The sequence below is a fragment of the Ranitomeya imitator genome, chromosome 4 (genome assembly GCF_032444005.1).
Source record: "Ranitomeya imitator isolate aRanImi1 chromosome 4, aRanImi1.pri, whole genome shotgun sequence".
NCBI classification, from domain to species: domain Eukaryota; kingdom Metazoa; phylum Chordata; class Amphibia; order Anura; family Dendrobatidae; genus Ranitomeya; species Ranitomeya imitator.
In genome coordinates, this window is record NC_091285.1 from 576,553,600 (window position 1) to 576,577,549 (window position 23,950).

General features: G+C 45.5%; 1 protein-coding gene across 7 annotated transcripts in view; it reads right to left on the reverse strand.

Moving 5' to 3' along the window:
* DENND4A (DENN domain containing 4A) overlaps positions 1 to 23,950 on the reverse strand; it is a 208,592-nt gene that overhangs the window by 156,300 nt on the left and 28,342 nt on the right. For 5 of the 7 annotated variants that reach the window (XM_069766372.1, XM_069766371.1, XM_069766369.1 and 2 more), the window contains exon 1: positions 8,465 to 8,529. The exons of the other annotated variants lie outside the window; for them this stretch is intronic. The gene's annotated coding sequence lies outside the window, so the exon portion shown is untranslated. Of the gene's footprint in view, positions 1 to 8,464; positions 8,530 to 23,950 lie in introns of those variants that run through there. 7 annotated transcript variants of the gene reach the window in all.

Genomic DNA, 23,950 nt, shown 5'->3' on the forward strand with positions numbered 1-23,950 from the left:
AAGGTATAGGTCCAGTGAATCACTGAAGACGGTCAGAAAGGGGAGCACACCAGGAAGCCAGAGGTCAACACATCACCCCGACGCACGTTTCGGTGGAGCCTTCGTCAGAGGACACTAATGCTTTTCGGCTTTGCCAGCAGTTGGGCAAAGCATACTGCTCACGTGCAGAAGGCAATTTGAAGGAGCACGCAGGAGCCTGAAGGCGAACAACGCTATTCACAGAACGGAACGCGTATGGCACGCAGATTTGGGGTGGGAAGAGGGGCCAGAACCAACGCCCATCTAACCGGACCGAGGATATAGTCGGGAAGGGGGGGGGGAGGGGGGGTTCATAAGTAGCTGGGGAATGTATAGCTCACACTCTATTAGATGATATTTTTAGTTGATAGGCAAAAAAAAACTGGTGACAGGTTCCCTTTAACCCCTTAAAAACATCAGCTACTTATTCAAATCTGTGAAAATGGGCTGTTTGCCCACTTTAATGGCAGTTCTGGTGCCCAGACCCCATTTGGGCCAGGCTGGAGGGACCTGGGTTTCATTCATGGCATCAATATCTGTGTATTTTAAGTGTAAGAACAGTGGCCCAAAGGCATTTAACCCCTTAAAAACATCAGTTAGTTATTCAAATTTGTGAAAGTGGGATGTTTGCCCATTTTGATGCCAGTTCTGGTGCCTAGAACCCATTTGGGCCAGGCTGGAGGGACCTGTTTTAGATGTGGGGCACCGTGTTCTATCTGACTACAGTGTGAGATCAGTGGCCCAAAGGCATTTAACCCCTTAAAAACATCAGTTACTTATTAAAATGAGCGAAAATGGGCTGTTTGCCCAAATTGATGCCAGTTCTGATGCCCAGAACCCATTTGGGCCAGGCTGGAGGGACCGGAGTTTGATGCAGGGCATCACTGTCTGTGTATTTCAAGTGTCAGATCAGTGGACCAAAGGAATTTAACACCTTAAAAACCAGGGCTGTGGAGTCGGAGTTGTGGAGTCGGAGGTAGTTTTGGTTGGAGTCGGAGTCGGTAGAAATGTACCGACTCAAGCTTTAAAAAAAAATGTATTAATATTTCATAATTGAACTTTCATATGAATTTTATAAATGTTACTCAAATATATATGTTCTATCAAACTATGAACAGTGATAAGCAGTTCTGCTGGAGGTAGAGACATTTCTTACTACTTGTGTGTCACTGTTCTCCACTGCCCTTATCTAATCTTATACTTGGTTAACTTCATGCTGCCCCAACCCCCCCTACTTACAATGTATGAAACTGAAAGTGAAAATGTATTGCAAATTCTTAGTAGTAAAGCTCCTCCTCTAGACTAGATGTTTGGTGTGAGTCTTCCAAGCATCTCACAGCTGCTACTCAGAAGAGGAAGACTGTAAGAAGTATTATCCTTTCAACAAACTTTGCATCAGTTAACTGTGAGTACATGAGGAATAACAGAATTTAATTTCGAAAAATATTTGGATCACAAGGACCGTGCAAAGCGTTCCCGCATAGAAGAGTCATCCCCATCAAAGAACACAGTCAGTACATTTCAGCAGAATTTTTCATGTGCACTAAAAGAAATTGAGAAATTTGACCGTTCATCAAAAATAACAGTGCAACAAGCGATTCCTCTGTATCCTGACATTGTCAGAGATGTTGCCCGAGTGGTTACTGCTTTGCCACCAACCCAAGTTAGTGTAGAGAGGTTGTTCTCTGCACTCAAAATAATTAGATCAGATTTGAGGGCATCCATGAAGAAGGATTTGACAGAGACAATACTTTTTCTGAGGACAAATTTATAGATTTCTTCTTATTAACTGCATAACAGTGTTTATTGCATATTTACTTACAAGAGTTTATAAAAGTTATTTGCTATATTCTAATTGTATTCTAATAAATATAGTTTTTGCTCTAAGTGGTCTGATTACTTATATATGATGGTGAGAAACTGAATAAGCACGATGACAATATTTGACAACAGTAAATTTATTGTTACGAATTGGCCATTTATGAAGGAGTCGGAGTCGGTGCCGGAGTCGGAACCTGATAAAATCCAGGAGTCGGAGTAGCAACTGTGGCTTACCGACTCCACAGCCCTGTTAAAAACATCAGTTACTTATTCAAATGTGTAAAAATGGGCTGTTTGCCCACTTTAATGCCAGTTGTGGTACCCAGAACCCATTTGGACCAGGCTGGAGGGACCCGAGTTTGATGCAGGGCATCACTGTCAGTGTATTTTAAGTGTCAGATCAGTGAACCAAAGGAATTTAACCCCTTAAAAACATCAGTTACTTATTCAAATCTGTGAAAATGGGCTGTTTGCCCACTTTGATGCCAGTTCTTGTGCCCTAAACCCATTTGGTCCAGGCTGCAGGGACCTGGGTTTGATGCACAGCATCAATATCTGAGTATTTTAAGTGTGATATCAGTGGCCCAAAGGCATTTAACCCCTTAAAAACATCAGTCACTTATTAAAATGGCCAAAATTGAATGTCTGCCCACTTTGATGCTAGTTCTGATGCCCAGAACCCATTTGAGCCAGGCTGGAGATAGCTGGTTTTGATGTGGGGCACCCTGTTCTATATGTCTGCATTGTGAGATCAGTGGCCTAAAGGCATTTAACCCTTTCTTCAGCGCTCTTCGGTGCCCACTTTGATGCCCATTTTTGTGCCAGTTCTATTGATTTTTGTAGCCTTTTTTAGTGTATTCACATCAGGGCACCTCACTGCATTGTCTTTTATTATTGTGATGCTTATTTTTTGTTGTCAAACCTATAAAAAACAGAAAAGAAAAAAAAATTGCAGAATAAGATACTGACCGATAAGAAACCAACTTCAGCTCCGAATAAGAAACTGAACGAATAAGAAACCAACTTCAGCCTCGTGGAGCAATAGGTCCAAAAAGTTCTGCAAGGCTCAATCTGCAAGGTAATAAATGACCTTCAAGGGATTACCATTTTTTAAAGTGTGTTAAAGTATGCGTGTAGAAAGCAACAAAGGAAGAAACACTGAAAACACTGATGTGATCAACACTTGAAAAGTATCTGGGCTTCAAATGTCTAGCCTAGATGTCAGGCCTGATGCAGATGGTCGAGGCATTACAGCTTCTGGGCTCCTGTGACATCTGTTTTCGTAATTTGTAATTTTGGTTTGAAAAAGGCCTATTATGGCCGAAATTTCGCTTTTTCCATCTAGCTCAATTGTAACCACTGCCAAATGCTTTTAAAGATATAACTTTTATTCTATTTTATCCCTTTGAGAAGTTTCTAGAGCATCAGATACTTTGGATTTGATGTTGCTTTGGACCTTGTGGGGTGTCATTCAGAGCCAGCACAGAGCATCCTTTGGTGCCTGAGAAACATCCACTGGACTCAGTATTAAGCCTCATGCACACAGCAGAATCGAATGCAGACCCTGCAAGCTCAGCACTACGGAGCAGTGGCACCCAGTGTGCCAAATTACAGGGTCATTATCCTCTAGAATCCATGACCAGAGGCAATACACGTGCCATTTTAGGAACTCCATCCCATTCCAGGCGCTGTACAGAGCAGTAACACACTCATATCGTATGGAAGAGCATATCATTTATACTAGTATCGCCTTAAGGGATATTTGTAAGACCAGTTAAAGGGTTTGTGGATAGGGAATAGCTTCATGAAGGTGGGAGGAATCACCAATCCCAAGAACCAAGCTCTGAAGAGACCTGTCTGAAATGAGCAGAGGTCGAACATGAACCACTGCTCCACTCATTCTCTATGGGACTGATGCAAAGAGCATGCAGACTAGAGCCCCATTCTTAAAATCACTGACCCCCCAGCAATAACGATTGGGTATATTTCAAAAATAGGTTGTTTTAAGTTTTGAAGTTAAATGTTTGGGTGTAATCTGAGTATGTAATAACATTAAAGGGATATTCCAGTTTGATCAAGTAAATGCTATGTTGTGTATAAAGAAAATGTATTTCGGTTTTCGATACAGCAATTCCCAAAAGTTTTCAAGCTCTCTGCTCCTTGTCATTCAATAGGAACCATCCCTGTCTGTAGCTGTACAATCTCCAGGTCCTAGTATACCTGCTTTGACAAGGTGAATGGGGCGTAAACTTACCCCAATAGAAAATAATTTGTAATATAGTGAACACTAATGCTTCTAGAGAATACTACCGTACATTTGATGGAAAATGCCAGTCGTTATACAATCTCTGTACGTCAGGAGCCTTAAAGTATGTTCACACGTTCCTGATTTCCATCCTTTTTTTTTCAGGACTGAAACCGCAGCTCTTGGCAGAAAACGCAGGTCCTTTTTTTGGTCCTTTTTTTGTGCTTTTTTGGTGCGTTTTTTGATGCGTTTTTTGATCCTTTTTTTAATGCAGTTTTCTATGCAGAGTCTGTGTGTTTTCTAGGAAGTTTTTTAGGGTTAAAATGGCTGAAAATGCCCTAACCCTACCCCTACCCCTAACCCTATTCTAACCTTAGTGGGAAAAAAAAAAAAATTCTTAATTTTTTTATTGTCCCTACCTATGGGGGTGACAAAGGGGGGGTGTCATTTACTATTTTTTTATTTTGATCACTGAGATATAACCTATCTCAGTGATCAAAATGCACTTTGGAACGAATCTGCCGGCCGGCAGATTCGGTGGGCGCACTGCGCATACGCCCGCCATTTTGCAAGATGGCGGCGCCCAGGGAGAAGACGGCCGGACGGACACCGGGAGGCCGGGTAAGTATAAGGGGGGAGATTAGGGCACGGGGGGGGGCATCGGAGCACGGGGGGGGGGGGGGCATCGGAGCACGGGGGGGGGATCGGGGCAGCCACACTCCGCCCACGCACTTCCGCCCGCTTCCCCGCACTTCCTGCTGCAGCGGTTCGGCACCACAAACCGCAATAAAACCCACAGATATATTTTTGATCTGCGGGTTTTACTGCGGGTTTGACCTCACAATGGAGGTCTATGGGTGCAGAACCGCTGCGGCTCCGAAAAAAGAAGTGACATGCTCCTTCTTTTTTCCCGCAGCTATTCAGCGCGGCTTTTTTTTTTAAATTCAGGATCCTGTGCACAGCGGTTCCTGTTTTCCATAGGGTACATTGTACTGTACCCTGCATGGAAAACAGCTGCGGAACCGCAGCGGCAAAAACGCTGCGGTTCCGCAGTAAAAAACGCACTGTGTGAACATGGCCTTAACATAGCTACATACAAAAGTGCACACGGCATTGGTGAGACTGTCATCAGTAAAGTACGGAGAACACCTATAAAAAACTCTGCTCCAAAGTTTTCCATGTACGTTATGCTATTATTCATCACTGAGCGGATTAAAGGAACCGGGAATTAATACACTGTAATTTTCCAGTAGCATAGCTGGCACTTTTCCCATTTAAGAAACTACAAAAGAAATGAATCAAATTCAAAAGGAAACTTTAACCCAAATCTGTCATGACGGGAGAGTCACTTTTCAAAGATGACGACTAAAGAGAAGCCACCTACAGACAGGCGCTACTAAGATCGACTGCACACTAGAAATCACAAAACCCCAAGAACAAGGGCCCCCCGAACAGTGGAGAATATTTGCCGTGTGCCCGAGAACCACACATGGCTATAACATGCTTTACCTATACTCGTACTGCAGCTGAACACCACACTACAAGACCAAGGCATGTCACACTTCTGACATTCATGGTCCAAGTACGGACCAACCACAGATCTTCGAGCCAAACTTGATGGCGTCATATATGTCCTTAAAGGGTGCTACGTTCCGGTCAGGAGACCTGAGGCCATTCCAGACACGGAGGTCTGTACTCGGACCATAAATGCGGAAATGCCCATAGAAATACATGGAACATTTACTACAGCTCCAAGTTTAATAGGAGGAATGTTTTTTTCTGTTCGATACAGCACAAAAGGTGCAACTTTCACGATATTATATGAACCGAACTTTAATAAAAATAAAGGTTTTAGAGATTGTTCAAACACTGGAATACGAATTCTGCAAGTTAATACACGTGAAATCTGTGCAAGGGTATGTGCACACCTTGCGGATTCTCTGCGGATCCGCAGCGTTTTTTGCGGTGCACAAACGCTGCAGATCCGCAATTGATTTACAATACAATGATTTTTTGTGAATCAGCAGCGTTTTTGTACCCATTCCATTATAGAAAACCGCAGGGGTAAAAACCGCAGCAGAACCGCACAAAAAAACGCGACAAATCCGCAGGTGCATTTTCTGCCAGGAGAGGCAGAATCCGCACCAGAAATTCCTAAGCCTAATCCGTAATGTGTGCACATAGCGAGGACTCAAAAACCACATTTCCAAAAAAAACAAGCAACATTGTTGAAATCAGAAACCCACGTGCAGTTAGCCAGACGTGAACTGGCCCAATTGAACGGGGCTCATCTGCATGTGGCACATTAAACTGCAGCTCCGCTTGTGTTTTCTTATGTTTACCATGGGTTTTCTTACAAGTCAGCACTGCATAAATCACCTAAGGGCTTATAGGAGAAGGATCCCGGTATACCTCGGTAAGGTTACTCCGTGTGTTGCGGCTGAGCTCCATTCTGCTCTGGAGGCTCAGTTGTCAAAAATCAGATACTGTTAAATAGCAGTGATGGTATCCTTAGCTATATACAACTCCGGGGGGCTGGACACAGTGACCCTGGAGGTCCCTTCCAATGCTAACATTCTATGAACTCAATAATAATAACAACTACATCACTTTGTTTGCAGAGAATATGACAGTAAATATCTGGAGGCTCACTGCTTTAGATTTTTCTCCACTATTGAATATTGATGCAGGCTGGCGCTGACATATTATGTAACTCATCCTAAACTCGTGACATACTGTAAGATGCAGCATGTCTTCCAGTAATGGCCATCGGCACGTGCTCAAAGAACCGATGAAATGTCAACCCCACACCTACATTTTACCAGAAGACATTCTGACAGGGCGCCCACTTAGCTGTGCTGTACCGTCAGATTTCAGAGATTTTCATCATTCATGCCCTCTGAGCACGTAATACTTACTGGCAGCGATCAGAGGGAGGGGAGTAGCCAGCACGTCCCTGACAGGCCGACTGCACCAGACTTACAGTGGTGTCAGGCATCTCGTGGGTTAATGCACGCATGTCACCTCCAGTTCTCACAATGAATATCACACAGACAGAAGTTTGGAAATCTCAAAACCAAGCCGGACACGCGGCTATATACACACAGGCCAACAATTTAGTTGAGTTCTTCTTTTTTCACATTCTTAAAAGAATTGTTGCACATGAGCGTTTCAGGAGGGACCTCTCCCCAATTGCTGGGGCAGGGGGGCTGCTCTCCTGGCTGAGAGGTCACACACGCATAGATGACCATGGTGTGCTCTGCGATACTAACATCAGAGACAGCTATGGATAGGGCCTGCTACAGAGCAGCACTTACAAGCCCTATAGCAAAGGTTGGAAGCGCTGTGCTCCTTGTCTAGAAGATCAGCCACCTCTGATAGGACTGCAGCGGTGGCCAGTAGTCAATTAATCCAGCGGAGGTCAGGTGCGTGGGGTCGTAGTGTTACTGGCACCGCTCCCCTCCTGACAGTATGCTTCTCATCCACATTCAGTGTGACAGAGCCGGACACAAAACCTGATCTGATGTCAATCTGCAAATAACATCATTATTATGTTGTCTGAAAAATAAATAAATCATCCCAGCAATGTCCCGGCCAGTAGGGTCTCGCTTCTGTCCACAGACGTTAAATAAAAGTCGCCGACCATGAAGTGAGTGTGGGGTGAGAGGGATCGGGCTGAGGAGACCAGTCGCTCGGAGAACACTGGAGCGCTCTATACAGGGAGCGGAGCGATGGCGACCACATGACTGACAGCACGGCGTGCCCCTGTTGTAAGGTTCAGGCTGCTGTCACATAGGGGGGCTGCACACTTCCATGCAGAGAGGACAACACCTTTATCCTGCTGCTTGTTGTCAAGTGCAATCCGTCTCCAGCAACCACATCAAGTCATGACAGAGGGGGGAGATCAGAGCAGAAGCTGGAAGCCATCAGTGACAGCAACAATGCATGCTGGGAAGTGAGAGCGGGAGTTCCAGCACCCACAGTGCTGACAGAACGCTGGGCAGGCACCCAAAAAAGACTACAATGGCTTGTCACACTTCCCGACTGGTGGGACCGGCAGTGCCGGGAGGAGATAGCCCCTCACCACCATCCACACATCGTGTCACGCACCGCTGTCACTAACCCCTAATACATGACTGACAGCCGTAAGTCACGACTGACTGTCGCGCTGTGACCCCCTGTAGTCAGGGTAACTGTCACAGGGATAATGCAGAGGGCGGGAGCGGGTCCTGTCAGAGATGTCAGCAGCCTCCGTCCCGTTATCCGCAGCCTCATCCTCCCTCACCTCCTATATGATGACAATCACCTGCACCCCTCCCCCTCACACAACGGACCGTGCTCTGACCACGCCCTTTCTCCCGGCATGCTGCGCGCTCTCACCTCCGCCGGGCTCTCTCCCGGTGCTCAGCGTCTCCCGCCGCCTCCCCGCGCCATCTTGTGTTTGGACCACTGGTGGGAGGAGCATTAGTGTCACGTGACGGTAGGCCGGAGACACGTGGCTGTGAGTCCCCGCCCCCTCACATGTGACGTCATCATCGGAGGGGCACGTAAGACGCAGAAGGCAGCGTGTGTGTCTGTGTCACGCTGTACCCGGTGGTCTGTGTGCAGCGCCTGCCCTCAGTAATGTGTATAGGAGGCCGGGGACTGAGCCTGGATGATGGGTTCGGTCAGAGCCGCGCTTACCAGCAGGGGCGCTCATAGAAATCATGAGGGCCCATAGCAGGAGTACTAATCCCCAGACAGACGAATTTTCCTCCCACTGAAGCCCTAGATTCCGTTTTCATTGCACCATAAAGTATAATGCCTCCAAGATGTGCCCCCAGCACAGTATCACCCCCCCACAGTGAGCCCTCCACACTCACACAGTTTGGTGACCCCACTGTACCTCACCGCCACTCCCCCCTGCCGTCCGTGCAGTGTAATGGCCCTACATACAGCATATTGGCCCCACACCTCTCCACACTGAATAATGACCCCCTCTAGCGCTCCAAAGAATATAATGGCCTCTGCACAGTTTGATGGACTCCATGCTAACCTTCACTCTGTATAATTGCTTCCATAAAGTATAATGGCCCCCACATAGCCCTCCATAGGGTATAAAGACTTTCACACAGACCTCCAAATATAATGGCCCCCCCACACAGCCCTCCATCTATATATATAATTGTCTAAGGGTTTTTCCGTCTTTCTGTCTGTCCTGGAAATCCCGCCTGTCTGATTGGTCGAGGCCGCCAGGCCTCGACCAATCAGCAACAGGCACAGTATCGACGTAGAAATCCTGCGTCTCTGATTGGTCGAGGCCGCCAGGCCTCGACCAATCAGCGACGGGCACAGTGACGATGATGTCATAAAGGACGCAGACATCCCGCGTCTCTGATTGGTCAGCCATGAGCACAGTATCGACGTAGATGTCATAATGGTTGCCATGGCGACGATGATGTCATAAAGGTTGCCTAAGGGTTTTTTCCGTCTTTCTGTCTGTCTTTCTGTCTGTCTGTCCTGGAAATCCCGCCTCTCTGATTGGTCGAGGCCGCCAGGCCTCGACCAATCAGCAACGAGCACAGCGACAATGATGTCATAAAGGACGTAGATATCCCGCGTCTGATTGGTCGAGGCCACCAGGCCTCGACCAATCAGCAACGGGCACAGCGACGATGATGTCATAAAGGAAATAGAAATCCCACGTTTCTGATTCAGCGACGGGCACAGTATCGACGTAGATGTCATAATGGTTGCCATGGCGACGATGATGTCATAAAGGTTGCCTCGACCAATCAGTCCATATTGTCCATATACTACAGGGACATGCATATTCTAGAATACCCGATGCGTTAGAATCGGGCCACAATCTAGTATAGTATAATGGGCCCCATAATCCTCCATATAGTATACCGAACCCCAAAGTCCTCCATACAGTATAATGCACTCCCAATAGTCCTCCAAATATAATAATGCACTCCCCATAGGCCTCCAAATAGTATACTGCACCCCCTAGTCCTCCATACAGTGTAATGCACTTCCCCTAGTCCTCCATACAGTATAATGCACTTCCCCTAGTCCTCCATACAGTATAATGCACTTCCCCTAGTCCTCCATACAGTATAATGCACTTCCCCTAGTCCGCCATACAGTATAATGCACTTCCCCTAGTCCTCCATACAGTATAATGCACTCCCCATAGCCCTCTATACAGTATAATTCACTCCCCATAGCCCTCCATACAGTATAATGCACTTCCCCTAGTCCTCCATACAGTATAATGCACTTCCCCTAGTCCTCCATACAGTATAATGCACTCCCCATAGCCCTCCATGCAGTATAATGCACTCCCCATAGCTCTCCATACAGTATAATGCACTTCCCCTAGTCCGCCATACAGTATAATGCACTTCCCCTAGTCCTCCATGCAGTATAATGCACTCCCAGTAGTCCTCCATACAGTATAATGCATTTCCCCTAGTCCTCCATACAGTATAATGCACTTCCCCTAGTCCGCCATACAGTATAATGCACTTCCCCTAGTCCTCCATACAGTATAATGCACTTCCCCTAGTCCTCCATACAGTATAATGCACTTCCCCTAGTCCTCCATACAGTATAATGCACTTCCCCTAGTCCTCCATACAGTGTAATGCACTTCCCCTAGTCCTCCATACAGTATAATGCACTTCCCCTAGTCCTCCATACAGTATAATGCATTTCCCCTAGTCCTCCATACAGTATAATGCACTTCCCCTAGTCCTCCATACAGTATAATGCACTTCCCCTAGTCCTCCATACAGTATAATGCACTTCCTCTAGTCCTCCATACAGTATAATGCACTTCCCCTAGTCCTTCATACAGTATAATGCACTTCTCCCAGTCCTCCATACAGTATAATGCACTCCCAATAGTCCTCCATACAGTATAATGCACTTCCTCTAGTCCTCCATACAGTATAATACATTTCCCCTAGTCCTCCATACAGTATAATGCACTTCCCCTAGTCCTCCATACAGTATAATGCACTCCTCATAGCCCTCCATACAGTATTATTATTATTATTTATATAGCACCATTAATTCCATGGTGTTGTACATAAGAAAGGAGTTACATACAGGGTTATAGATATTGATTACAGTAAGCAGGTTTACATTGACAGACTGGTACAGAGGGGAGAGGACCCTGTCCTTGCGGACTTACATTCTATAGGATAGTGGGGGAGAGACAGAAGGTAGGGGCGAGGCGGCGGCTCTGGCGATGGCGAGGCGGTGGCTCTGGCGATGGTGAGGCGGCAGAATGGTTATTGCAAGCTGTAGGCTTTCTTGAAGAAATGGGTTTTCAGGTTCCGCCTCAAGGAGTCAAGGGTGGCGGATAGTCGGACGTGCTGAGGCATGGAATTCCAGAGGATGGGGGATATTCGGGAGAAATCTTGGAGGCGGTTGTGTGAGGAACGAATAAGTGTGGAGGAGAGTAGGAGGTCTTGGGAAGATCGGAGATTACGTGAGGGAAGATATTGGGAGATTAGTTCAGAGATATAGGGAGGGGACAGGTTGTGGATGGGTTTGTAGATCAGTGTTAGTAGTTTGAACTGGATTCGTTGGGGAATGGGGAGCCAGTGGAGGGATTTGCAGAGGGGAGAAGCAGGGGAGTAGGGAGTAGCGAGGAGAGAGGTGGATTAGCCGGGCAGAGTTGAGGACAGACTGGAGTGGTGCAAGAGAGTTAGCGGGGAGGCCACAGAGGAGGGTGTTGCAGTAGTCGAGGCGGGAGATGATGAGGGCATGCACAAGAGTTTTGGTAGATTGTGGACTGAGGAAGGAACCGATTCTGGCAATATTTTTGAGTTGGAGGCGACAGGAGGTGGCAAGAGTTTGGATGTGCGGTTTGAAGGACAGGGCAGAGTCGAGAGTTACCCCGAGGCAGCGGATTTCAGGTGCGGGAGAGAGCTTGATGCCGTTTACCATAATAGATAGATCAGGTAGGGGGGGATACGTGAGATGGGGGAACGATGATGAGTTCGGTTTTGTCTACATTGAGTTTTAGAAAGCGAGAGGTGAAGAAGGAGGATATGGCTGACAGACACTTCGGGATTCTGGACAGCAGAGAGGTGACATCTGGGCCAGAGAGGTAGATCTGAGTGTCGTCCGCATACAGGTGGTACTGGAAGCCATGGGACTTTATGAGTTGTCCTAGGCCAAGAATATAGATGGAAAAAAGTAGGGGCCCTAGGACAGAGCCTTGAGGGACTCCAACAGAGAGAGGGCAGGATGAGGAGGTGGTGTGGGAGTGGGAAACGCTAAATGTGCGGTCGGAAAGGTATGACGCAATCCAGGACAGGGCAAGGTCTTTGATGCCAAGGGAAGAAAGAATCTGTAGCAGTAGGCAGTGATTGTGTTGAAAGCAGAGGACAGGTCAAGAAGGAGGAGGATGGAGAACTGTCTGTTAGCTTTGGCTGTGAGTAAGTCATTAGTAATTTTTGTCAGGGCAGTTTCGGTGGAGTGATGGGGGCGGAAGCGAGATTGGAGGTTGTCAAGGAGAGAGTTAGATGAGAGGTGGGAGGAAATTTGAGCATGGACATGCTGCTCAAGGAGTTTTGAAGCAAATGGGAGCAGTGATATGGGGCGGTAGCTGGGCATAGCAGTTGGGTCAAGGTTAGTTTTTTTGAGGATGGGTGTGATGGTGGCATGTTTGAAGGCCGAGGGGAAGGTACCAGAAGATAGCGATAGATTGAAGAGATGGGTTAGGGCTGGAATGAGCATGTTAGTGACGTTGGGGAGCAGGTGGGAGGGGATGGGGTCAAGTGCACAGGTGGTGAGGTGCGATTTGGAGAAGAGGCGAGTAAGCTCTCCTTCAGTGATGTTGGATAGGGAGGTTATTAGGGAAGGGCAGAGGTCTGGTATATGGAGTGGTTGGGGTGATGGAGCTGTAAAGGTTAGTCTTGTTTGGTCGATCTTGTTTTTGAAGTAGGTGGCAAAGTCCTCGGAGGAGATGAGGGGAGTTGGAGGAGGCAGTGGTGGGCGGAGGAGGGAGGTAACATAGTAACATAGTTAGTAAGGCCGAAAAAAGACATTTGTCCATCCAGTTCAGCCTATATTCCATCATAATAAATCCCCAGATTTACGTTCTTCTACAGAACCTAATAATTGTATGATACAATATTGTTCTGCTCCAGGAAGACATCCAGGCCTCTCTTGAACCCTTCGACTGAGTTCGCCATCACCACCTCCTCAGGCAAGCAATTCCAGATTCTCACTGCCCTAACAGTAAAGAATCCTCTTCTATGTTGGTGGAAAAACCTTCTCTCCTCCAGACGCAAAGAATGCCCAGTTGTGCCCGTCACCTTCCTTGGTATAAATAAATCCTCAGCGAGATATTTGTATTGTCCCCTTATATACTTATACATGGTTATTAGATCGCCCCTCAGTCGTCTTTTTTTCTAGACTAAATAATCCTAATTTCGCTAATCTATCTAGGTATTGTAGTTCTCCCATCCCCTTTATTAATTTTGTTGCCCTCCTTTGTACTCTCTCTAGTTCCATTATATCCTTCCTGAGCACCGGTGCCCAAAACTGGACACAGTACTCCATGTGCGGTCTAACTAGGGATTTGTACAGAGGCAGTATAATGCTCTCATCATGTGTATCCAGACCTCTTTTAATGCACCCCATGATCCTGTTTGCCTTGGCAGCTGCTGCCTGGCACTGGCTGCTCCAGGTAAGTTTATCATTAACTAGGATCCCCAAGTCCTTCTCCCTGTCAGATTTACCCAGTGGTTTCCCGTTCAGTGTGTAATGGTGATATTGATTCCTTCTTCCCATGTGTATAACCTTACATTTATCATTGTTAAACCTCATCTGCCACCTTTCAGCCCAAGTTTCCAACCTATCCAGATCCATCTGTAGCAGAATACTATCTTCTCTTGTATTAACTGCTTTACATAGTTTTGTATCATCTGCAAATATCGATATTTTACTGTGTAAACCTTCTACCAGATCATTAATGAATATGTTGAGGAGAACAGGTCCCAATACTGACCCCTGCGGTACCCCACTGGTCACAGCGACCCAGTTAGAGACTATACCATTTATAACCACCCTCTGCTTTCTATCACTAAGCCAGTTACTAACCCATTTACACACATTTTCCCCCAGACCAAGCATTCTCATTTTGTGTACCAACCTCTTGTGCGGCACGGTATCAAACGCTTTGGAAAAATCGAGATATACCACGTCCAATGACTCACCGTGGTCCAGCCTATAGCTTACCTCTTCATAAAAACTGATTAGATTGGTTTGACAGGAACGATTTCTCATAAACCCATGCTGATATGGAGTTAAACAGTTATTCTCATTGAGATAATCCAGAATAACATCCCTCAGAAACCCTTCAAATATTTTACCAACAATAGAGGTTAGACTTACTGGCCTATAATTTCCAGGTTCACTTTTAGAACCCTTTTTGAATATTGGCACCACATTTGCTATGCGCCAGTCCTGTGGAATAGACCCCGTCGCTATAGAGTCCCTAAAAATAAGAAATAATGGTTTATCTATTACAGTACTTAATTCTCTTAGTACTCGTGGGTGTATGCCATCCGGACCCGGAGATTTATCTATTTTGATCTTATTTAGCCGGTTTCGCACCTCTTCTTGGGTTAGATTGGTGACCCTTAACCCCTTCGCGACATGCGCCGTACTAGTACTGCGCTGCCGGCACTGCATTAGTGCCAGCAGCAGTACTAGTACGGCGCACCGATCACCGCGGTCTCGCGCTGAGCGCCGCGGTGATCGGGTGCGGGTGTCAGCTGTATACGACAGCTGACACCCCGCAGCAATGCCCACGATCGGCGCTATCGCCGATCGCGGGCATTTAACCCCTCTGATGCCGCTGTCAGTAGTGACAGCGGCATAGAGGGGGATCGCGCAGGGACGGGGGCTCCCTGCGCTCTCCCACCGGAGCAACGCAATGAGATCGCGTTGCTCCGGTGACCCGGAAGGAGTCCCCGGATCCAAGATGGCCGCCGGACTCCTTCCGGGTCATGAAGTGACCTGGCTAGCCGGCGCCTGCTGAGAGCAGGCGCTGGAAAGCCAGCTAAGCTGCCTGTCAGATCGTTGATCTGACAGTGTGCTATGCACAGTGTCAGATCAACGATCTGATCTAATACAGAGATGTCCCACCCTGGGACAATGTTAGAAAGTAAAAAAAAAAAAAAATAGAATGTGTAAAAAAAAATAAAAAAAAATCCCCAAATAAAAAAAAAAAAAAACATTTCCCAATAAATCCATTTATTTATGTAAAAAAAAAAAAAAACAATAAATGTACACATATTTGGTATCGCCGCGTCCGTAACGACCCGCTCTATAAAACTATCCCACTAGTTAACCCCTTCAGTGAACACCGCAAAAATAAAAAACAAGGCAAAAAACAACGCTTTATTATCATACAGGCGAACAAAAAGTGGAATAACACGCGATCAAAACGACGGATATAAATAACCATGGTACCGCTGAAAACGTCATCTTGTCCCGCAAAAAAAAAGCCGCCATACAGCATCATCAGCAGAAAAATAAAAAAGTTATAGCTCTCAGAATAATGCGATGCAAAAACAATTATTTTTTTATATAAAATAGTTTTTATTGTGTAAAAGCGCCAAAACATAAAAAAAATTACATAAATGAGGTATCGCTGTAATCGTACTGACCCGAAGAATAAAACTGCTTTATCCATTTTAGCACACGTGGAACGGTATAAACGCCCCCCCTAATAGAAATTCAGGAATTGCTGGTTTTTGTTCATTCCGCCTCCCAAAAATCGGAATAAAAAGCGATCAAAAAATGTCATCTGCCTGAAAATGTTACCAATAAAAACGTCAACTCGTCCCGCAAAAAACAAGACCTCATATGACTCTATGGGCCAAAATATGGATAAATTATAGCTCTCAAAATGTGGTGATGCAAAAACTATTTTTTGCAATAAAAAGCGTCTTTTAGTGTGTGACAGCTGCCAATCATAAAAATCCGCCAAAAAAACGCTATAAAAGTAAATCAAACCCCCCTTCATCACCCCCTTAGTTAGGGAAAAATAATAAAATGTAAAAAATGTATTTATTTCCTTTTTCCCATTAGTGCTAGGGTTAGGGCTAGGGTTAGGGCTAGGGTTAGGGCTAGGGTTAGGGCTAGGGTTAGGGCTAGGGTTAGGGCTAGGGTTAGGGTTGGGGTTAGGGTTTCAGTTATAATTGGGGGTTTCCACTGTTTAGGCACATCAGGGGGCGTCCGATCTCAATTCCAGCCAATTCTGCTTTGAAAAGGTAAAACAGTGCTCCTTCCCTTCCGAGTTCTCCTGTGTGCCCAAACAGTGGTTCCCCCCAACATATGGGGTATCAGCGTTCTCAGGACAAGTTGGACAACAACTTTTGGGGTCCAATTTGTCCTGTTACCCTTGGGAAAATAAAAACATAGGGGATAAAATATCATTTTCGTGGAAAAAAAAATATTTTTTATTTTCACGGCTCTGCGTTATAAACTGTAGTGAAACACTTGTTGGTTCAAAGCTCTCACAACACATCTAGATAAGTTCCTTGGGGGGTCTAGTTTCCAATATGGGGTCACTTGTGGGGGGTTTCTACTGTTTAGGTACATCAGGGGCTCTGCAAATGCAACATGACGCCTGCAGACCAATCCATCTAAGTCTGCATTTCAAATGGCGCTCCTTCCCTTCCGAGCTCTGCCGTGCACCCAAACAGTGGTTCCCCCCAACATATGGGGTATCAGCGTTCTCAGGACAAGTTGGACAACAACTTTTGGGGTCCAATTTGTCCTGTTACCCTTGGGAAAATAAAAACATAGGGGATAAAATATCATTTTCGTGGAAAAAAAAATATTTTTTACTTTCACGGCTCTGTGTTATAAACTGTAGTGAAACACTTGTTGGTTCAAAGCTCTCACAACACATCTAGATAAGTTCCTTGGGGGGTCTAGTTTCCAATATGGGGTCACTTGTGGTGGGTTTCTACTGTTTAGGTACATCAGGGGCTCTGCAAATGCAACATGACGCCTGCAGACCAATCCATCTAAGTCTGCATTTCAAATGGCGCTCCTTCCCTTCCGAGCTCTGCCGTGCACCCAAATAGTGGTTCCCCCCAACATATGGGGTATCAGCGTTCTCAGGACAAGTTGGACAACAACTTTTGGGGTCCAATTTGTCCTGTTACCCTTGGGAAAATAAAAACATAGGGGATAAAATATCATTTTCGTGGAAAAAAAAATATTTTTTATTTTCACGGCTCTGCGTTATAAACTGTAGTGAAACACTTGTTGGTTCAAAGCTCTCACAACACATCTAGATAAGTTCCTTGGGGGGTCTAGTTTCCAATATGGGGTCACTTGTGGTGGGTTTCTACTGTTTAGGTACATCAGGGGCTCTGCAAATGCAACATGACACCTGCAGTCCATTCCATCTAAGTCTGCATTTCAAACGGTGCTCCTTCCCTTCCGAGCTCTGCCATGCACTCAAACGGTGGTTCCCCCCCACATGTGGGGTATCAGCGTACTCAGGACAAATTGGACAATAACATTTGTGGTCCAATTTCTCCTGTTACCCTTGGGAAAAAAAAAATTGCGGGCTAAAACATCATTTTGTGGAAAGAAAAAATGATTTTTTAATTTTCACAATGCTACATTCTAAACTTTAGTGAAACAATTGGGGGTTCAAAGTGCTCACCACACATCTAGATAAGTTCCTTAGGGGGTCTTCTTTCCAAAATGGGGTCACTTGTGGGGGGTTTCCACTGTTAAGGCACGTCAGGGGCTCTCCAAATGCGACATGGCGTCCGATCTCAATTCCAGCCAATTTTGCATTGAAAAGTCAAATGGCACTCCTTCCCTTCCGAGCTCTGCCATGCGCTCAAACAGTGGTTTATCCCCATATTTGAAGTATCGACGTACTCAGGACAAATTGCACAACAACTTTTGGGGTCCAATTTATCCTTTTACCCTTGGGAAAATAAAAAATTTGGGGCAAAAAGATAATTTTTTGTGAAAATTAATAAAAAAAAGTTTCTTTCGGCTCTACATTATAAACTTCTGTGAAGCACTTGGAGGTTCAAAGTGCTCACCACACATCTAGATTAGTTCCTTAGGGGGTCTACTTTCCAAAGTAGTGTCACTTGTGGTGGGTTTCCACTGTTTAGGCACATCAGGGGCTCTCCAATCGTGACATGGGCTCCGATCTCAATTCCAGCAAATCTTGCATTGAAAAGTCAAATGGCGCTCCTTCCCTTCCGAGCTCTGCCATGTGCCCAAACAGTGGTTTACCCCCACATATGGGGTATCGGCGTACTCAGGACAAATTGTACAACGACTTTTGTGGTCCAATTTCTCCTGTTATCCTTGGTAAAATTAAACAAATTGGACCTGAAGTAAAAATTTTGTGAAAAAAAAGTTAAATGTTCAATTTTTTTAAACATTCAAAAAATTCCTGTGAAGCACCTGAAGGGTTAATAAACTTTTTGAATGTGGTTTTGAGTACCTTGAGGGGTGCAGTTTTTAGAATGGTGTCACTTTTGGGCATTTTCTGTCATATAGACCCCTCAAAGTCACTTCAAGTGTGAGGTGGTCCGTAAAAAAATGGTTTTGCAAATTTTGTTGCAAAAATGAGAAATCGCTGGTCAACTTTTAACCCTTATAACGTCCTAACAAAAAAAAATTATGTTTCCAACATTGTGCTGATGTAAAGCAGACATGTGGGAAATGTTGTTTATTAACTATATTATGTGATATAACTCTCTAATTTAAGGGCATAAAAACTAAGAGTTTGAAAATTGCTAAATTTTCATAATTTCTGACAAATTTTTGTTTTTTTCACAAATAAATGCAAGTCATATCGAAGAAGTTTTACCACTATCATGAAGTACAATATGTCACGAGAAAACAGTGTCAGAATCACCAGGATCCGTTGAAGCGTTTCAGAGTTATGACCTCATAAAGTGACAGTGGTCAGAATTGTAAAAATTGGCCCTGTCACTTAGGTGAAAACAGGCTTTGGGGTGAAGGGGTTAATATAGGGTTTTCATTGTTTCTTGGGATTTCACCTAGCATTTCATTTTTCGCCGTGAATACCGTGGAGAAGAAGGTATTTAACCCCTTAGCGACCGCCGATACGCCTTTTAACGGCGGCCGCTAAGTGTACTTAAGCCACAGCGCCGTTAATTAACGGCGCTGTGGAAAAAGTACATAGCGCCCCCCAGAGGCCGATTTTCTCCGGGGTCTCGGCTGCCGGGGGTAGCCGAGACCCCAGAGAACATGATTCGGGTCGGTTTTCACCGACCCCGCTTTTGCGATCGCCGGTAATTAACCGTTTACCGGCGATCGCAAAAAAAAAAAAAAAAAACGCATTAGTATTGTGTTTCTCTCCCCTCTAATGTGATCGGACATTAGAGGGGAGAGAAATAGGGTCCCCCGAGCCCCCCACGGTACCTTATGTACCGGAGAAGGTGCCCCCCCGGTCCCCGACCCTCCTCCTAGCTGTCCGGGCTCCAAAATGGCGGGCGCATGTGCAGATGCGCCCGCCAAAGCCTAGCTTCCCCCGGTGTATTGGGGTCTGTTTTTACAGACCCCCTGGAGCGATCGCAGACCCCCTGGAGCGATCGCAATCCCGGGGGTCTTTACAGACCCCCGGGATTGCAATCGCTGCAAATAGTTTGTAAAAAAAAAAAAAAAATGCTTTGGATTTCTCTCCCCTCTGATGTGATCGCACATCAGAGGGGAGAGAAATAGAGCCCCCGAGCCCCCCACCATACCTCCTCCTGATGTCCCCCTGTCCCCGGTCCACAGCCCATGGTCCCCGGTCCCCAGCCCACTGCTCCTGGCCCCCCTTCTTCTTCTCTGCTGGAAGAAAATGGCGGGCGCATGCGCAGTGCGCCTGCCATGATCTGCCAGCAGAGACCCAGCAACCTATGAGAATTTTCTCATTGGCTGCTGGGTTTTGATTACTGTAATATGTCCAATTACAGTGATCAAAACCCCAAATGTTTGATAAATATGGCAGCACTTGGGCTGTACCTCTCTCTTCTCTCCTTGTAGTTGTTCTAGGAGAGAAGAGAGAGAGACTACAGTTCAAGTGCTGCCCTGTCAGTTATTCACAAAACATAATATCTGCCTCCGCCAGCATCCCATTTACCCACCCCCGTTCTCCGTAATCCCTGCATCATCAGCAGAGGATTATAAAAAAAAGAAAAAAAAAATTATAATTTTTTAAAAAAATTTTTTTTTAGGGTTAGGGGCAGGGTTAGGGGTAGGGTTAGGGTTAGGGGAGGAATTAGATAAAATGGCCCACAGAACTTTTAGCGCGGAGCAAGCTTACAGCCTGCTTTGCTCCGGCAGCTCCGGCAGCGAAACAGATTCTGCCCCTGAAGCTGAGCAGTTTTCAGACAGTGATGACGACTCTTCCTCCACGGGATCCCCCAGCCCGGTGGTAGCGGAGTCGGTCGTCACTGCTGAAGCTTCAGAGGCAGGACCAAGTACCGCAGTCCCCTCCCCTCCCCCCGCTGTGGTATAATGACACCTCATTTTCCCCTCAAATTCCCCCTTTTTCTGCAGTCCCTGGAATAAAAGTAGATGTCGCCAATTTTACCCCCATTGATTTTTTTGAAATTTTCATTAGCCCCGAAGTCCTGCAATTAATCGTCCACCAAACTAACCTATATGCCCGGCAATATATTTCCCAAAAACCCACTGCCTTTCATTCCCGTTCCTGGATCCCCACAAATGTCCCCGAAATTAAAAAATTCTTAGGCCTCACCCTGAATATGGGTATAGTAAAAAAAACCACTCTCCGCTCTTACTGGGCAACAAAAGCTGTCCACTGCACCCCTGTATTTGCAGCCATCATGTCCCGAGCCCGTTACGAAGCCCTGATGAGATTCCTCCACTTCAGTGACAATTCCCAAGCTCTCCCAAGAACTGACCCCAACTACGATCGGCTAAATAAATTAAGACCCCTAATTTCCCTCCTAAAAACTTCCTTTCTAAATTCCTATACCCCAGAGCAAAATATGGCAGTCGACGAGTCCTTGATGAGCTACAAGGGCCGTCTTTCATTCCGCCAATTTATTCCCTCCAAGAGAGCCAAATACGGCGTAAAATTATATAAAGCTTGCGAGAGCTCATCAGGGTACACGTCCACCTTCCTAATTTACGAAGGTAGGGACCGCCAAATAAACCCCCCAAACTGCCCCCAGACAATTGGTATCCCAGGCAAAATTGTCTGGGAGCTAATGACGCCCTTTCTCAATCAAGGGTACCACGTGTACACATAATTATTACACGAGTATCCCCCTATACAAATCCCTCCATGCTGCAAGTACAGGGGCCTGTGGGACAGTGAGGAAAAACAGAGTGGGGTTTCCGTCACAGTTGGTGTCCAGACGTTTGGAGAGGGGGGCGTCATTTTCACTTGCAAGCGACCAACTACTTGCAGTGAAGTGGAAAGACAGGAAGGACGTCTATATGCTTTCCACACTGCATACGGACACCACTGTGACGGTCAGAGAGAGGGGTGCCACCAGGGACAAAGAAAAACCTGTCTGCGTCACAGATTATAACAACCATATGGGTGGCGTAGACCTGTCAGACCAGGTTCTGCAACCATACCTGGTCAAGAGGAAGACCAGGGCGTGGTATAAAAAGGTGGGAATCTATCTAATTCAGACTGCCACCTACAACAGCTTTGTCCTATATAAAAAATCTCAAGGACCGCTAACTTTCCTGCACTTTCAGGAGAAAGTAGTAGAGAGCCTCATATTTGAGTCGATGGCACCGGGGGAAGCCTTCGACTCTGAGGATTCCCGGAGACTGTCAGAACGCCATTTTCCTCACCCTGTCCCTGTCACTCCCACCCAAAGGTATCCTCAAAAAAGGTGCCGAGTTTGCAGAAAGCATGGCAGGCGGAGTGATTCCCGATTCTATTGCCCCACATGCCCATCCCAACCAGGCCTTTGTATCTCCCCCTGTTTTGAGACCTACCACACCACCTACAATTATTAGTTTGCTTTTTTTCAATAATTTTTATTTTCTGCTTAGTGGCCCCAGTAGTACAATTTGGAACAATTGATAAATAATATTTTAATTAGTAGATCCCATTTTACCCCATTTCACAATTCCAGAACTTGATCAATCCCATACCAAACTACTATCCCAACAAATTCTCGTCCACGTACCCACGTCTGTACGCTCTAGAGTGTGGACCCCACAAATGTTCTTGCAAAGTCAGGTCATCTGAAAATTCTACGACTCGATCAATCCCATACCAAACTACTATCCCAACAAATTCTCACCCACGTACCCACGTCTGTACGCTCTAGAGTGTGGACCCCACAAATGTTCTTGCAAAGTCAGGTCATCTGAAAATTCTACAACTCGATCAATCCCATACCAAACTACTATTCCAACAAATTCTCGTCCACGTACCTATGTCAATAAGCGTTAGAATGTGGACCCCAGAAATGATCATGAAAAGTGAGATTATCAGAAAATGAATTCTAGGACTTGATTACTCACAAACATTTTTGACCATTTATCTAACTTTGACTGTTTTTATAGCTGTCTTGCTACACAAAACTTTGGCTTCCATTTATATTACTTATATTTATGTTGATGATACGGGCATGATCATTTTATTGTAGGATTTCTAAAAAATGAGGAAGTTCCGTACTTATACACTATGGGCTTTACTTTATGGTTCTTGCCGAACCTCTGGTACCAGACAATACTTTCTATAGAGAACTGGTTGTTTTGTGCATATAGCGGTTCTGACCTTGGCGGGTGGGAGCTTGCTATGGTGTACCACGTCTATTGGCACATTCGTCTCTCATATAGGGATTGATGGAGCTAAAAGGACGTTGTACGACCAGTCTCTGAAAGTGTCTGCCATTCTAGCCCTGATGGTGTTCTTTCATCTTTGGAACAAACTCCGCTTTGCCACATAGTTGGCTGCATTTTCCTACACATTTTGCCCTTCATTCCAGTACAGTTTATTCTTCCTGCTACAATATACGCAAATGCGGGACAACTGTTTTGTTAGCAAGACCAATTTTATAGTCAGCCATTGTGTTTTAGGAGCATGCCTCCCTCTGTGAGTAATAATTCCTGGAAGGATTTTCTTTTTTGCTCAATGTCTCTAGAAGCTTTGAATGGGTCTTGGATCTTCAATTTCAAATAAAGCCAAATTTGTCACATTGTGCCCCTTTCTGTCCAAGCCCTGCCATTTGTCCAAACAGAACTTTTTTACTACATATGGGATATCGCTGCACTCATAATAAAGTGGGTAACGAATTGTGGGGTCCAGTTTTTGATGTTATTTCTGAAAAAGTGAGACATTCAGGTCTAAAACAAGATTCTCGTGGAAAAAAATGAATTTTTTCAATATGACGACCTAATGTTATCAAACTCTGTGTCATACATGTGGGTTCAAATTGCTCAATATACCCCTGATTAAAATCTTTGAGGGGTGTAGTTTCCAAAACGGGGTCAGTTGTGGGGGGTTTCTGCTGTTAGGCACATCTACAAACCCAAAATGGCGTCCGCTCTCACAATTAAGAGATTAAAAAGTCAAACGGCGCACCTTCCCTTCCAAGCTCCGCAGTGCGCTCAAACAGAGGTTTACCCCCACATACGGGGTATCGACATACTCAGGACAAATTGCACAACAACTTTTGGGGTCCATTTTGTCTTGCTACCCTTGGGAAAATAAAAAATTGGGGGTGAAAAGATCATTTTTGTGAAAAAAAAATGATTTTTAATTTTTTCGGCTCTACGTTATAAACGTGTGTGAAGCACTTGGGGGTTCAAAGTATTGATCACACACCTAGATAAGTTCCTTAGGGGGTCTAG